This window comes from Oxyura jamaicensis, chromosome Z, assembly GCF_011077185.1.
Source record: "Oxyura jamaicensis isolate SHBP4307 breed ruddy duck chromosome Z, BPBGC_Ojam_1.0, whole genome shotgun sequence".
Lineage (NCBI taxonomy): Eukaryota > Metazoa > Chordata > Aves > Anseriformes > Anatidae > Oxyura > Oxyura jamaicensis.
Window position 1 is genome coordinate 1,715,916 of NC_048926.1, and position 16,077 is coordinate 1,731,992.

Below are 16,077 nucleotides of genomic sequence, written 5' to 3' on the forward strand. Positions count from 1 at the left end.
GGGTGAGAAACAGCATCCAAAGGAGGGATTTAGGCTTGGAGCAGCTGACGCCCAGGTTTGCGGTCCCAGAGGTGCGACCTCCGCCCAGCATCAGCGCCCACTCCAGCATCAGCTCTCCAGACGATGATACTTGAGCTTCGGGTGCGTTTCTTTTGTAACCACTTCATTGCTGAACACTCACTTAAGATATTTAAATGAGAGAGAGGCCGGGGAGCAAAGAAAAGCTCCAATTCTCCTTAATTCCGAGCGAGTTTCCCCCCGGTTTTGCGCTCCAGATGATCCAAGCCTCCTTGTTTTACCCAAGAAAAATAAGAGGTCTCGTCGTCTCGTCACCCAGCAGCACTGAATGAGCTTTAATTTACAGCCGTGAGCGCAGCCTTAAAAAAAAAAACAAACCCTAGCAAGTTGTTTGAGAGGCAAAAGGAGGGACGTGGGTTAATGGAACAAGGCGAGGGTTCAACTGACATCCCGAGTGACATAAGGGGATAAGGGGACATCCCGAGTGACCCGATCCAGCGCTTGAGCATCCTCGTGGGGGGGGGGGGGGGGGGGCCTGTACCCAGTTCGCCAGGAGAGTTGGGGTTTGATCTCAGAGCTGAGGGAAGAGATTGAATTCTTCTGGCTCGATATAAACAGCCATGTTCTGAGAGAACAGAGGGAGATAAACGCCATCCAAAGTACCCCCGGGAGCTGGTTTTATGGCAGCCTTCGCACCCCGGCACGGGGATGGTAACACAGAGCAAACCACACTGTGCTCCGGTCAATCATCAGCCAGTCCCAGGCTCAGGGGAGCAAAATAGGAGCTGGAGACAAATCCCCAGCAGAGCTTCCCACCTTCTTCCATCAGGAGACTCTTCTCCTAATCCCCAAACCATGCATTGTGATTCCAGGTGCTGATCGCAAGATACTACAAGAAAAAAACCCGAAACAGCTGCCCGGCTTCAGGGGGCATTGGTGCAGTTCGATGAGACTTCTCTTTGTAAACGCATCGGGGCACGCACTGGGAGCCGAGAAGTTGCGTATTTTCTTACCGCGAGGGAAAGGGGATTTAAAAATGGCATCTTATGACTTGTCCTGAGGATTTCTGTCTACGCATGTCGGGCACGGATTGAAATCTCCCAGCAAAGCACGAGCCACGCTGCCGGCGCGTGCATCGAGCATCCTCACCTCCGACCACGGCGGTCTCGTCGGTTGGCGTCGTGATGCGGTGAACCGTGCCGCTCTCATCCTTCCAGCCCAACTTTGTCACCCCAGCACCTTCCCGTTTAGATTTCGATCCCGGCGAGGATGCTCTGATGAAGTTTCCCACGTTCCGGTTGGTTCCCGCTGCGAAGGACTCCAGCTCTGGCTTTAACTCCCCCATCCTACTTCGCTCCGAGGAGCGCCTCGCCGGAGCTGAAACGTTTCAGCTATTACCTTTAGGAACCCCCCCCCCCGCCACCGTAATTTTTCTGTCAATTACTGCAGGGCTGATTGAATTTAAGAGGCAGAGCTTGAGCCAGCCGCTAACGGGCAGCTGGTTTAAGGAGCAGCAAGCGTTTAACATATCCACGGGCACGCGTCCATCACCTTGGCGCGGCTACGGAGGAGCGAGTTGTGCGGGAGCACACCTCCCGTGAAAGCTGCGTTATTTTTCCCCCCCCCGGTGAGAGCTTTGTCAGCCGCAAACGCGAGATGAAATACCTGGAATCGCATATGCATTACCGTACCTCGCAGCTTGCCCACGTCACGTGGGAATTGCCTGACAGACCGAAGAGTGAACTAATGGGAAGAAAACCCCCCCGCGCAGCTCAAGACCCCCTCTTTCCTTTCGATTCCTCCCTCTTCCTGCCCTCACGCCACCACCTTCTCCTTCCTTTTCTTTCATTCCGCAGCAATTGCCCCAAAATACAGCACGGACACGAGGCGGTGCCAGCCCTAAAATAAGAAAAAACCCTCCCCGGGACGGAGCCGTATGCATAATTGATGTTGCGTGCCGTTCCAGAAAGCCTCGCGCGCAGCGCCGCGTTTTGATACTAAATGGACCTGATTAGTCGGGTACTTCATCAAACCCCAGTCAGCAATAATCGGCTAATAAAAGTTTAACGACTTCTGGCCCCGGAGTTGCCCCAGCGTGATTTTACTCGGTTGCACCGATAAAGGCAACACGGAAGGGATTCTCTCCGGGGTAGCCTGAGGAAGTTATTAACTGCCACGCGTGGTGCCCACGCTTCTACAAGGTAAACGCAGCTTTAAGAAGTAGGAAATTTAAGCTTACAGTTTTCCCATTAACCTAATTTCAACAAAAATAAGGGGGTTGAACTGAATTAACGCTGGAAAATTCCTGCTTTAGGGCGTCACCGAGATCTTTGGCTCTTACATTCTTTTTGAGCTTTAAGTGGGCCACGTCTCACGCTTCCCCCGGTCCTCAAAGATGTCCACGGGTAACATGAAACAGCTCACAAAACCTCTACGGAGGGCACCTTTAAAAACGTTGAAGTTCAAATACAGCCGTTTTTAAGTGCTCTGTCCCAGAAGGGGGCTTGAAATCTCCCCCTCGACTAATATTAAAATTCCAGGCTTACCGATGGACGCAGCCGTTCGAGTGCCTTCGGACGTCTGACAGCAACCCTGGGAACTGACATTTCTTCAACCTAAGAACACGCAACTGGGATTTTTTTTCCCCCCTCCCAGCTTCGGAGATCCCAGCGGGGATCCCTCGAAACCAGGGCGCCGCTGGCGTTCACCGAACCGCGCTCAGCGAAGGATTGGCCATTTCGAGTGACGATTTGGGTTGCCGGGCTGTTTGCCTAATGCCACATCAGTCCCGTACCGCTCGGACTGATGGATTCCTTCCGGGCGTTTCTCAGCTAGCAGAAAACCCTGATTTAAGGGATTTGTAGGCATCTATTCTCGCCCGCTCTTCCCCACCCAAAGGCCGCTCTTCAAAGAGCTCCAGACCAACCTACGGGCACACACGGTGCCTCAAGTAGAGCAGGACTGGTTTATAATCCTCCAGACTTCAAAGGAACCAAATTACTCGGTTCAACTGCTTCGAAGAAGGAAGTCTAATCCACCCGGGTGGGAAAACCTATAAGCTGTGCAAGTCTTGAGCTCAGGGGACCGGGGCACCTCCGCCCCGAAGAGGGGCTGAGGGTGCTCAGCCTAGAGAAGAAAATCCAGGGCTCCTGGGGAGGGTGGAAGAAACCCAAACAGGGCACGTCGCACGTTGTCTTCCCCCTCCACGCGGTTTGCGAGGGCTGGAAGTCTCACAGGACAATGCACAAAGGCCCTTGTAGAGGGGGAGGAGATCCACATCCTTGGTTCCCCAGTACAAGGGCGATGTTGTAAACGAAGGCGTTCAAATAAAGGAGTTCTGCTGAATTAGAGTGGTGTAACTGGAGGAGAACCCGAGTACCTATCGTCGTATTAAATGTGAAGGGAGCGTGCCGACGAGCATTCGGAGACCGGGGAGAAAAAGCAGGCCGTTTTAGGTCTCACAGCAATTACCCGTCCTCTGGTTCTCAGCTCCTTGAGCCGCGTTCCTGACACCTGGTCAGAGATCTTTGAGGTTCTCATTCTGAAACAGGCTGACGCGGCAGCACCTCCCATACGAGACCTGAGAACCGCTGGTTTGGTCAACCTGTGCTGGTTGTTGCCCTACAGAGACCTTAGCACGTGACGGAGGGAGCCCCGGCCGAGGCAGGAAAGCACCACACCAAGCATCGGGTGCGTGTGATCAGATGCAAAACCCGCCTTGCGCAGCTTTCAGGCTTTCATTCCTTATTCAAGGAACCCTCCCTTTCTAAATCAGACAAGGAAGAGATGAACAGAAAGCTAAGCTCAAAACTACAGATGTGCAGAATCAGCATTTCATTCGAGATGTTAATTGTACCAGGAGAAGAGGCGGGGTAGGGATGGGGGAAGGGGCGTTACTGACACACCAGAGCTACATTCCTTTATAAATATATCCCCTAAAAAAAAAAAAAAAGAAAAAGAAATAAGTCCACTTTTCCAGCTTTTCACCAAGGCTGCCATACAGAGAGCACAGCCAGCCTCATTTTCAGCATCCAGGCCTGCTGCAAACACAAGCTCCCCTCCCAAACCCAACGGTGGCAGCCCAGAGCCGCGGCAGGGATTAAGGTCAGACGAGGTTTCAGCGAGGATCCGGTTTCTAAGACGGAGCTCGGGCTCCAAAACCCCAAAGGGTTCTACGGGTGGGAAGAGGACGGACGGAAAATCCCGCGTTTCAGGTGACATTTGGCAGGAGTTCAACCAAAATCCGTTGCTGTTACGCTTCGGAAATGAAAAGGGCAACAAAGAGCGGCGTGGTTAAGCAGGGATCTAGAGATTAGCCTCATCCATCAAGAAGCTTGACTGGAAATGTGAACGGCTCCTCAAAGGGTACCGAGGAGCTTCGGGACCGGAGGCTCAGCGCCGTGAGCATCCTCAGCAGGACAAGGAAACGCAGGGCCCCTGCTCCAGGGGAAGAGGCCTGGAGGAATTCGAAGGCGTTTGATCACAAGACCCGATTTGATTGCTTTGATTTTTTTTGATTCAAGTGTTCTCTCTTCCCAGGCTTTTCTGCGTTGTCCCTCCTGCAACACAACCGAGGTCACAGACGGAGCCTCCCAGACACCGAACACAAATAAGATAAAGAGGGGGAAAAATAAAGGATTGAGTAAACATTCAATAAATCAACCACTGTGCCCAGAGCCCTGAAAAAGAGCTGCTTAAGCCTGTAACTTAGCAGATGTATTCCTGGCTTATATTTGTGTCTCTAAAGATTCAGTAGAAGAAGCAAAAAAAAATTGAAAACAGAAGTAAAAATTTTCACATTTCTCAGTTCTGGGAGCCCTGGTCCTTCAGCACGAAGGCATTCAAGTTAAGAAAACAGAAACTGGTAAGAGTTGATTTTACAGCATTGAAAGAAGACAGAAGAGGCAATCCCAACAGCCAACGCCCTTTCGTTGAAGCCATTGAGAACACTGAAAAAGCAAAGTGGTTCGGAGGAGGAAAGGAAATCACCCGGCAGCGTTAACACCCTCCGGCCGAAGCCAGCTCCCTCGCAGGCGGCCTTGGGAGAGGAGCGAAGGACGAGCAAATGGAGATACCCTCTGCCCCCCCGTGGCATCCGGGGCAGGAACGAAACCCATCATTAGCCCGGCAGCACGCGAGCGGCCGCTACGAGGTTATTTCGCATCTCCATGGTTATTAATCCCAGCACAGAAGCAAAGGGGTCATGCTCGGCGCGCGCCGGCAGCGTTTCTGGAGCTGCGGAACAAAGATGCTGAGCAGAAAGCAGTCCTGCCCGCCGAGCCCAAGTCCTTTAAGATCCCAGGGTAAAGACCACTGGCAGCTCCGGGCTTTCCAACAGTGCCATACTAATATTTCTCATTTCTTTTCAAGCCCTGAGGTTTCGCTGCCCTCCGAGATTTTCACTTTCCCACTTGCTTTGTTCCAAAACCATTTTTTCATCTGAAGCCGCCGCGCTCAAGACCTTCAGTCTTCCTTTTACGAGAGGCTCGGGGGCGAAGGGAGCCATTTTCTACCACCCCATCCCCGAGCATTTTTCATCTGGGAAAATACATTTAAAAAATGGACATCGAAGCATCGAATTCTCTTTAGGTCGAGAGGAACCTGCCCTGTTTTAATCACAGGCCGCGAGCCTCCACCGAGTTATTTAGCTCTCGCTGGGATTGATGAGGATGCACTCGCTGAACAGAGTTTGCACCACTTAATGCTTTAGTGGGAGTTGAATACTCATGATTTACTACGTGGATTTAGGCTTCGGGACATCCCCTCTCCCAGACTATTTGGGGACTCGAGGAGGATGCAACGCACTCGCTCCCAGCCTGAGCAAAAGCCAAGCACTGAGGTTGGGGTCCCTGGCTTGGTGGTTGTTGAAGGAGGAAGGGACAAGCCCTAACGCACCTGGTGGTTGCTTCCACGTTCCTGGTTAGTTCAGGTCCTCCCTGACCTCATAAACCCTAAAAAAAATGTCCTATGATGGGAGTATGATTATTGAACTGCTGAACTTGGAAAAGTTGTGGTTGTTTTTTTTTTGGACAAGGAAAAGGTGAAAAAAAAAAATGAAAACCAAAGGTTGCCTGAAAGGAAAAGGAGAAAGCATCGCCAGGAAAAAGGAAGAAAACCTAAAAGCAGTATCCTTGAATAACCTTGTTAGGAAATGGCATAAAATAAGCCAACGGATGTAATCCTGTTACGAGCCGTTGGCGTGCAGGCTTGCTGCGCAGAGGAGCTGTGTAATGAGATTAAAGCACAAACAAACACGCCGCGGCTCGCTGAGTCGGACGCTTTTCTAGGGAAAAAAAGCTAAAACAAAAGGCCTTCAATGGACGAAGAGCGCGTTATCTGCTGTTGAAGTCGAGAGCAATTAAAGCAGGAACAGCGTGCGGTAACGGTAACGCAGCCTCAGTTCTCTGCTTCCTGGCACAGCTTCGCTAGCCTCACTTTTTAACGTGATTCGTGTGATGTTCAGGTCTCTGCGAGGTACACCGCGGCTAATTGCCCTTAAATATTGCCTCCACTCTCGAGAAGTGGCTCTGTAGAAAACGGGGTTTGCCCCTGTTTATCCTTTAATAACACCACCCCGTCACCTGGCCTTCAAGGACTATTTTATGGGGTCTTATTCCAGGTGAAAACAGTGCCACGAGCAGCAGTCTGCTCCTTCCTGAATCAGCTTTCCACACCAATATTGTTCTGTGACAATCATATATCCATCTAACACCTACCTCACAAGCTGTCCAGCGCAGGAACAGGGTAAATCAGGAGACTGCCAGCCTGCTGTGACCATCTCCTTTGGGATCCCCATCCCACAAGGCCCTCCAAGCCCTTCACTTAGGACGCCGACCACCCTAAGCTCATGAGCTGCGGCGTCTCGTTTTTATTTTAGTCTGAAGCATTCGGAAAGAACGTTAAAGCAATTAACTAGCAGCAGCCACGGCCTCTCGTCAACCTAAATTCACCCTGGGCAGGGCCATCAGGGCTCTCAGCAGCTGCCTCTCTTCCATCCATCACGACAGGCCTGCCCTGCTGCTGGAAATTTCTGAGGGCAGAATTTATTCCCTGCGTAAACTGAGGGAATGCCCTCCATATTGCTTGGTAAAGGTACCATAAAGCACGCTTGCGGTTCTGTGGAACAGCTCGGAGGCGTTATTATACCGAACCCAACTACAGCACGCTAGGTTTAGCCATCTTTCGGTGGCTTGAAGCCATAAAGAGATGGGAGGGAGCAAGGTGGGAGTAAATAATTCGGGTTTTAGCTCTGTTAGTCTTCTTCTGTAAGAGCTTCTCTAATGTGAAGTCAACAGCATTAGACCTGCTGCCATCTCCTAGCAGATCAGGGCACCACAAAACCCTACCGAGTGAGTCCAGCTTCTCCGATCTGAGTTTGGCCCACGAATGCCACAGGTGGAAATCCTCAGCAACGCCACGACGGTGCACAGGCAGCTTTAATCCTCATCTGGAGCACAGAGGCACCCCGCCGATCCCCTCGCCTGTGCCGCGGCCAAGATAATCCTTCATTTGAGCTGCTTATCGGAGATCCACCCCGCTGTTTGGATAGGATTTAGCTCTTAAGGGACTATTCTTCGAGATACCGAGCTGCTCCCGACAGATACTCAGCCTCCTCGGCTCTTAACCAAGCCAGCAGAGGAGCTGCTCCGAGCCTGGCACGAGCACAGCAGGGTGAGGAGCCCCGGGGGCCTGGCATTGAGGGCAGCCTAAAAGCGAGCCACTTCGCCAGGCCACAGCTCTGCCAGAGGAGACACTTCAACATCAAAGGCAGAATTTAAAAATAAATGAAAGCCAGAGTGTTCTCCCACCGTAATATAAAACATTCCTGATATACGTGGGGGAAAACAAGGCTGCTGAAAAGGTGTCGAGTCCAAATCCATCTCTTCCCCATAAAACGAGCTTTAAACTCAGCCCTACCTGTTCACGTTCCGCTGTAAGGTCTTCCGCCACGTTCCCATCTCTTTTTCAAGTATTTTTTTTGAGGAGCTCCCTGAAATGCTGCCGAGAAGCAACAGCAAAGCAAGCTTATGACAACCGCCTGAGCTCAGGCAGAATTACAAAGAAACAAGACGATGAATTCCCTGGAAGAGAGAACAAGTGAAGAGCCGCAGCAGTGGTTGAATTAGGGGCCTGTCAAGGGACTGTCACGTTCTCTGTACTCTCTTGGCAAGGCGTGAGGGAAGTGCAGCTGACATGACGGCAGAAAAACGCGTTCAGATTTAACGGAGATAAGCTATTGACACCAACCCTCTCAGACACAGCGTGGCGCTGGACTTGGGATCTTCGGGCAGCAGATTCGAACCCCGTGGTATACCTGAAGCATAATTACAACTCTAGATCTCATATAAGGCACATTTCCACGTACGCTTCGGTGTATTTTGAGTAAAAGTCATCGCAATTACTACTGTCAACTGCTACAAGACTTCCTGGAACTGCTGGAGCCCTGACCTCAGCTGGCAACCTCCATCACCCCGCGGAGGAGACCTAGGCAACAGCATCGATCCTGTTTCTGAAGGGCACCACAGCAGGCTGGATTAAAATTTAACTACTCCCATTATCCCTAATCAATTAAGTCATTCATCACATAACCCTCGCCATATGACATCCCAAATCGAGTCAAGGAAAGATTTGGAGGCAGGGAGCAAACGCGATTCTGACAAAGCACAGCCAGGCAGCAGGCAGTTAAAAACACGTACGTATCCCTTCGGGCTCTGCAGCTTTGCCCCTGCTTCATGGCGTTTCGTCCGTTTTCTATCGAGTCAGGCTCCCGACGACTCGCATCCTACGGTCATTGTGTCCTTTCATCGTCTTTGCCGCTCACCGACGCTTGAGCGAGTAGAGAGTTGAGCGAGTAGAAAACAGGAAAAAGTTGGACGCACCCTAAGTTATGGCTACAACCTGCTCCTGGTTGAGAAATATCTACGCACGCACCGTAAGTTATTAGAAGAAACTTGTCATTAGCTTGCACAACATGAGTTATTTGAAGGCAGCCCGCGCCAATGACAATTTGAGCTATCGCGCTACGACGCCTACACGGCGAGCAGCACGTCTTCACTCAACAAACTCGTTTTGAGTGGCACCGTGCTTCCCTTCGCCTCACAAGCTCCATTTGATCACGCAAACACAAAGCGAACCGGCGCGATCTGCCTCGTCGCCGCTGCCAGCTTCGGCTTCGCTGCAAACGGGGACCAAATTAAAAATTCAGCTGAAAACAAGCTTCTCCTTCCTAAGATGCTCATAACCTGATGGGTAAAAGGAGGAGACAACCAGGTTGGTAAACTTGGAGGGAATAAATAAGAGGGAAGCATTGCCGTTCTGCATGGGGTGTATTCTGCCACTTGGGGGACGGTGTTTGTTCACCCCTGCCTCCTACCTGGAAGAAATTCCTTCCTCTTGAAATGGAAAAGGAAACGTTTCATTTGTTTCTGAGTTCCGCTCTTCTGGGTTTAGGTTGTTTTCTTTTTGGAACGGGAAATTAAGGGCACGCTACGTTGCTTGCGGAGCCAGCCAGAAGCCGGCTTCCTCGGCCCCAGGACCCGCACGTACGCTGAATGCAAACATTTTAGCTGTCTGTGGTGCCTCCGTGCTGATATAAATCTTTATGTTTAATTGAATAAGGTTTGAGATATTTTAGCGGGGAGAGGGAACGGGATCCTTGCTTGTTATGGTCAAATTAAATTCTATTCCCAGTCACGCCATCGCAATTTGTTTTAATTTCAAGTCAACGAGGCAACTACCTACCCTTACCCCGTGAAGAGAGATAACGTTTAGCATAAGTGAGTGCAAAACGCAACCCCGAGGATTTATCACTCATCTACAAAGCCACGAGAGTAGAATTTGATCTCGATTCTCACCCCGCAGAAGCTGGAAACGCTGCGGCCACGCCAGTTATTCCAGGCCCTCCAGCCAGTAGGGTTTTTTAAACACGCTTTTCCCCCCGTTTTAAAAACCCCGAGCCACGTTTGCCAGCAGGGAGGAGCGCGGAGAAAAAGACTGAGTAAACATCCTAATTGGTGCGATAGCGTATTTGCCACGCGGTGAGAAGCGACAGCGGTAATATTGACCGATCGCTGCCAGCGAAATGTCAAGGCAGCCTCGGAACAAAATATTTCCTAATGAACCAACTCTGAATACAAAGCCGAGCAGGGAAAAGCAGAAATCAAGTGCGAATGAGGAAGTATAAACACTTCTGATTAAGGGCCAATAGCACCAGCTGGAGCAGGCAGCCTAACAGGACCGCCGGAGCAGAGGGGTCAGCTCCGCCGGTGACAGGCTTGGCAGCACAGCCTCGTTAACGGCGAGACAAAGCCTCATTTGCTCACAAATTTCAGAGGATGTTTCACAGGCATCCACGGCAAATTGGTGCTGGTGGATGAAATTACATTTAGCCCCGATTTCCTGGCATCCGGCCCCAAACAAGCCCCGGCCACGCTCATTGGGATGACGACGGGCCAGCAAAGCGCGCGGGAGAGGCTGGCGCTCGAAGACACTCACAGCAAAACCGAGGCAAGCAACGCGGAAAGGACGGCGGGACAGCTTCCCAAAGAAGCCCTCCTGCAGGGGCTCTCCCCACCCGTATGCCACCCACCTCAAGAATTGCTCTTCAGCAAGGAGGGAATAGCTCAACGCCGAGCTTTCCAGCTCCACTCAAAAGCAGGATCAACAATCCCATTTCCAGAAAGCCTTCCATAAGAAGGTCTTAATTACAGACAGCTACAAATTTAAACTCATAAATATTTCCTGTTTTTATATTATTAACTTCATAAATACACCTGCATGGCAGAAGGTGCTTTACCCAAAACCTCATTTTAACATCAAATCCTTGATTTCTGGTCCCCAGAGTTCCCCCTCCAACACCCAACCTCCACAGCTCCTTCCTTTAACGAGTAAGTATCAGAATTAAAGGACTGCTCGCCAGCGAAGTGAACTAACAGCCAACTATCTCTTCTCACCGCAACGCCAAACGAGGTCAAATTGGACTCCGCGGTCTCTGGGGAGATTTTCATCAACTTTCACTTAGAACCTGAACCGCCGTCAACGGGCAGATCCTCAGCTGCTATCAACAGGGACAGCTCTGCTGCACGGCAATTATTAAGGCAGTGGAGGTCTGCAAATAAAAACAGATCGGGCTGTTATTACCTGAAGCACGGCGGCAAGCAGGGAGCAGATCCTGCCTCCGCAGCCCTCTCCCGGGCAGCAACTAGGACAAGCGGCCTGGCAGACGCTAAGGCTGCACAAGGGGAATATTTTTTCTCCAGGTGTTATGGAAAACCTGGAGTTTGATGGGCCTCTACCGGCGTTTCGTGGTCTCTGACTTGGAAAGAGACTACACCTGGGTGCTGCCGGGAACCTACCTGCACTAAAACCCTTGGCAGTGCTTCACTTTGCTCCTGAGTGCTTCCCCCCAGCTCAACTGCAAAGTTATTCATTGACTTGAAGGGTCCTGAAAACACCGACGTTTTCTTTCTAAGACATTTAAATGCTCGTTTCCAGAACCTGCTATTTCACGTAACCACTTGCTTTCCAAAGCTTTTTGAAATAAAAATCTGCAAAGCTGTAGGAAAAATTGCTCTCCCTATTTAGAGACCTGACTTGAGAAAAAAAAAACAAGTTCTGCCAGCATATAAAGCCGGTTTCTTTTTAAGTGCACATTTTTTCTATTACGAGAATGAGTAAATAACGGGTGAACCAAGCCTGGGAAATGACTGCCTACTGATTATAAAGGGTAATTTGTACTTCTCACCACTTTTGTTTCGTTTACTGAAAAGTCTATTAATGACTGGAATCAGCTGCGCTTTATATTAAGGAAACAACTGAGCAGCACCAACAACATTAAATGTATTTTTATACGTGTCGGTTCCATGTTTTCCTTATTGGTACAAGTTTTCTTGCAGCCTCGTGAGGGAGATTTATTCCAGTGATTATTTGGATTTATCTAGAATCCTGGAAAAAAAACAAGCCAGCCATGCAGCTGCACACAGCCCCTTTCATAATAAGCCCTGTAGCTCTGTAAAGGCCTTCCCTTGGGTACAAAACCTTAGATTTCTAAGCTAGTATTTGCATCCTCTTACCAAAAAGACTCGAACTGGAGGCTTGTTTGCTCTTACGAGCCTGGCAGAGCATCTGAGGAACGCAGCAACTTATTCATCTTCTCCTAACAGTGGTAGAAAAGTTAGACCAGGAGCCTTCACTGTGAGCATTTTTAATGTAAAAATACTTCTGGGTGAACATTTGCAACTGGAAAGGACTCGGTTGTGTAAAATCTGGATTAAAACAGAGCTGGGGAAGCAAGGAAAATTGTACTAAGATAAAGACAGAGGCTGCCAGCATCCAAAACGCACCACGCATATTTGTAACTACCAAGCTGGTGGGGGGGGAAAACACAGGAGGAAAAACCTCACACTGATCACGGGAAAGCGAGGATCCAGGTTGCACCTGCCCAGAGGCAAGACACAGGGGACAAAGTAGACTGGGATAAGTGAACTGAGCTGTTTTAATCAGGACACTGGGATCAATTAATTGGAGCAAGGATTAAGGAAAAAAATGAATGTCTAATTTATTAGAGAGACTTAGTAGCTTAGTCTCCAGCCAGGGAATTGAATGTCTTTCCACGTACTCCAGTGAGAGTCTTAAGTAACTCTGAATTGGTCAATAAATACCCATTTAAAAAATAATAAATGGCGTTGCACAAGGAAGCCGTGCCCCCTGGCTACAGGGCTGCAAGTTCAAACACAATCTTTTCCACTGTGACCCTGAACTACTCGCTTATGGTAGGTGGGGAACAGGGCATAATTAAAACAGGGGGCAATCATTTACTCACCCTGTCCTCCAACATACATTTAAGCAGCAAACTTCAGGGCAGGGACTCCCTCCCAGGTAGTACACCAAGAATTTCGTACTCCGTAGGACCACAGACACCAGTTTGGGATCTGGCTGCACAAACAATGGCCTGAGCTGTGTTAGAGTCCCTGCAGAAGGGACTTGTTCTGTTGTTTCTTTACTTTCCCCCTTCCAGCTTCACCAGCTCCATAATCTCAGAAGCAAACCACGGGATTTGCTGTTATACTCTGAAACACAACAGAGTTTATATGGGTTGGAAGAAGAGATAATAAATCAGCTCCTGCAGCTCAACGTACCTTTGCCTGAAAGGTCAAGGAGCTTTACTCTTGATTTTTGCTTTCTCTGCTGAGTTAAAGCAAAAAAACAGAGCTTAAGCACAAACCAAGAAATTATTAGAAAAGATATAAAAATCAAACCTCTGAACTTCTGTTTGGTATTTGTGTCCACACTCAAGCCACACAACAGAATCAGGTGATTTTTCTTGCTCTTTTTCCCCCCCCCCAGTCTTTCTAAGGGTATCATACTGCATGCCCTGAATCTGAATAGCCCTCCACCACAGGAGGACTCAATTCCAGGCCTCAGCTTGGATTCCATCTGTAAATTAAACAAGCAGGTAGCAAAATATATTAGAGGTAGCAAAATACATTATCGAGTGATGCATGTCCTTGCACAGCTCCGCAGGCAAGCCTCGACACCGACAGCTCATTTGTATATAGCATTTAAAAGGATTAAGCAGCACGAAGGGATCCCACTCTGGTAACAGATTTGTTCTGTCTGGTCACCGGCACTCCAATTTCCTCGTTAAAAGGTTCAGCAAATTTCTATTTGCTCCTCCATTTCTGGCACTATGCAAATATTATGAAATGGTTTAATGCCACACGCGAGCTCCTAATGCTTTTTCTGCCTTCGCCGAGATAGTCTTTAATTAGTCAATAATTGCTTGAAGGCGCCAATTGATTGGCATTATAAACACAGGAAAATGAAAATGGCCCTTTTATTTCCGAGCTGTGTTTAAGGTTTAGGAGGATGTTAGCAGCATATCATTAAGGAGAACGGAGCAAAGCAGTCTACAAAGCCCAGTTAAGAAGCATGACTAAACAGCACGCCACCCTGCTTTACTTTTCAGATTAGGAGAGTGACAAGCAGCAAATGAGGATTACGCACGTGCAGCTCCAAGGAACATCAAAATACCACAGCCCTCCTCGTCTCACCCCATTCAGCACACCCTGACAGGCAGCTGCAAATGCTCAGCAGGTTTTTGGTGTCCCTTCTGGACAGATTTATGCTCTCCCGAGCTCCAGAACTCTACATGTTCATTATATGAAAGCAGGAATACTTTTCATCTGCAGCTCTGTTGCTGCAAACGCATCTATCTCTTGTCAGAGCCTAACGAAAAACATTTTAAGCCGGTATTCTCAAAGTGTCAGGCCACATTCATTTTTCCAAACTCCCCTTTTTTTCCCTTTTTTTTTTTTTTTTGCCTCCTGAGGAAGGCACAGCAGCTGAACAGCTCTTCCACTCATCACTGATAAGAGACACCCCCCGACACATTTAAACACCAAGATCTCGCTGCTCAGTAGCGTACATTACCACTTCCAGGAGGCAGGTGACCAACTCTTCAACAGAGGGAAGGATTTACACAATTACTCTTCACGCCTGTGGATAAAATATTTTGTACTCTGCTCAGGTTTAGATGCATACCCAGGAAGACCAAAATATCTTTATCTAGGAAAACCTTAGTTTGAAGGCAACTGCAGTCTGTCCAGGCAAGCAATTTCTGCCCAAAGACTCCACACAATGCCTGAGAGGCTCCCACAGCTGTAAACCTGGAGCAGAAGACATGCAGGAGGAGGAGTAATGTTGATTTTTATCCTCTCTTCCAGTCTAGATTAAATCATGAGCTGGAAACTGTTGCTCAGTGGTAGTTAAAGGAAGACAAAACAGAACAGATGCTGCACAGCACTGGTGATAGAAGCATTTTTCTACCGTGTTTACCTGTAAGCAATTCAGCTCTAACGCAAGTCAATACTAATAAGAGGGTATTGTTTAAATTCACACAGGCTCAGAGGCCAATGTGAAACCTGTCAGCACAAGGCTGGCATCACACAGCCCAGCACCACCTCCGAGCAGGGTCCTGTAACCTGAACATTTAACTCCCCACTGCTACACCACCACAACAGGCACAAATGGATGAATTTAAAGCCATTAGACCCTTTCCTGCTCTCAGCATAGTCCTTTCCTACAACATTCAGGCAAATATCCCTTGTTCAAACACCAGCTTGTCAGCAAGTTGGCTCACAAGCCCACCTCGAACTCACCTACGTTTACCTGCCAATAATAAAGCCACCTCAGCCATACCCCATTTCCTCACAACTAGCACAATAAGTTATAGCAAAACAAAACATGGAATAAAAGCAATTTCACCTTACTTTGTAAGCAGCACCAGGGCCCAGCCAACACCTTCTCCCCTACACGCACCATGGAGCAACAAGAAGGCAACCAACCTTCCTCCTTCCCCCAGCTGCTGGAGGCTCATAAATGAGCTCTGGTTATCAATAGCTCACAGGTGAGACACTGGGGGATCTTCAAAAGGCACCAGGTGAGGGCCCTCCGAGCACTACCAGCATTAATTACCTCAAGGGGTCACACCTGGATCCCCCTCCCCACAGCCCTGTTTCAGCTGGGGCTGGTTACGGGCTGCAGGTGCCTGCTTCAGGACCGTGGTGGTTGTTGTCACCTCCAGCTGCTCCCGGGGGGAGAAAATGGTTCCCTCACCATGCCTGAGGTGGCTGCCGGTGGCTGGCACCACGCTGCCATGACAGGGCCTTGCTGCGCTGCGAGGCTCCTGGGGCTGCCTCAGATCTGAGGTGGGCGCCATGGGCTTAGGCCTTGGCGTCGGGCAGGAGATGCAGGATCTGGCCCCACAGCCCCCCGTAACCCCATGGCACAGGCACCTTTCTGAAACGTCCACCTCCCAGGAGATGCTTTGGGTGCCTTGCATCAAATGTGGCATTAAATGTTTAAGCTGAAGCACATCAATAGCTTTCAGACACCTCATTCTGAAGAGAACAGGTATATTGGAGGTGATGTATCTACAGATCCTATGCCAGAAATAGGTCCTGGACCACAAGAGATGCACGTTAATTTTATCAGAAGAAAGCCCATCTTTCCTATTTATTCACCGATTAAATTTTTAAATACATACTCTAGCTATCTATA

At 49.3% G+C, this 16,077-nt stretch overlaps 1 protein-coding gene across 1 annotated transcript in view; it reads right to left on the bottom strand.

The window, feature by feature from the left end:
• Window positions 1-15,381, bottom strand: part of DCC (DCC netrin 1 receptor) — a 309,874-nt gene extending 294,493 nt beyond the window's left edge. Inside the window, exon 1 of the mRNA XM_035310456.1 lies at window positions 15,283-15,381. The gene's annotated coding sequence lies outside the window, so the exon portion shown is untranslated. The remainder of the gene's footprint in view (window positions 1-15,282) is intronic.
• Between the last annotated feature and the right edge of the window lie 696 nt (window positions 15,382-16,077).